Below are 1,258 nucleotides of genomic sequence, written 5' to 3' on the forward strand. Positions count from 1 at the left end.
TTTAGGAGATAGCGCTTCGTAGAACGGGCTCTCGGCTTATACATACTTAATCTACGTACACACATGAACACAATAGCCGCTAACCTTCAACACAGCCTAACTGTGTATCTATGCAACATGTCACTACCAGCCTATCTGTGTATCTGTCTCTGTGCAACATGTCACTACCAGCCTATCTGTGTATCTGTCTCTGTGCAACATGTCACTACCAGCCTATCTGTGTATCTGTGTATCTGCAACATGTCACTACCAGCAGAGAGCTGCTGAAACATGAATAGATCCCACGTCTGCTGAAGAACCAGATCACATCTCACGTCACGTGGTGTAGTAGATTGGGGTAGAGATTATTTCATCACGTTGGTTCAATGGTTCGGGAATTAATTTCTTGTTTTCTGCAAGTTCGACAATTGTTGTAAGACTACTTTAAATATTTGTATTATAAAACAACAAATAACATGAGCAGGTTTTTTTTTAAAATCCTGCCAGCCAGGTTTTGAACACAGACCGCCGGGTTGTGGTGACAGCTTTATTCTTATTGGCCACGGGGTGGTTTTTTTAATTTATTAGATGACTTCGATCATTACAGTTATCGATCACTCATAGACTCAATCATTGATCTCTGGTTGAAACAATCATCGATCAATCCTATACTCAATCATCGATCTCTGCTAGACCAAAACAACTACTTCTACTAAACCCAATCATCGATCACTCTTACACCCAATCATTAATCACTGCTACACCAAATCACCAATCACTCCTACACCCAATAACAATTCACTGCTAGACCCAATCACCAATCACTCCTACACTTAATCACCAATCACTCCTACACTCAATCACCAATCACTCCTACACCCAATTACCAATCACTCCTACATTCCTACACTCAATCACTGCTAGACCCAATCAACTGCCACTGCTAGACTCCCCGTATACACAAATACCCCACTTCACCCCACTACAATCCCTACCCACACGTTCACTGCCTTATAAAATCACCGCTCTAAAACTAAGTGGCTCCCTAGTTAACCGTGTCGTCATTACAGCGCAAAATGGCTGGCACTGATGATTGTTTGTGCCGAGGGTTCTCACAATCTTCGTTAGGGTTCCAGAATTTACTTATGTAACACAACCCGGGTGCAATTGACTTACCCCAATTATGTTTTAACACACACACTCACACACTTACCTTAACACAACAGTGTTTGAATTTAACAGCAGAACAATTATAAAAAATCTCACATTATATAAATAT

The sequence above is a fragment of the Physella acuta genome, unplaced genomic scaffold, assembly GCF_028476545.2.
Source record: "Physella acuta isolate Inbredline_101_S28 unplaced genomic scaffold, ASM2847654v3 ptg000345l, whole genome shotgun sequence".
NCBI classification, from domain to species: Eukaryota; Metazoa; Mollusca; class Gastropoda; family Physidae; genus Physella; species Physella acuta.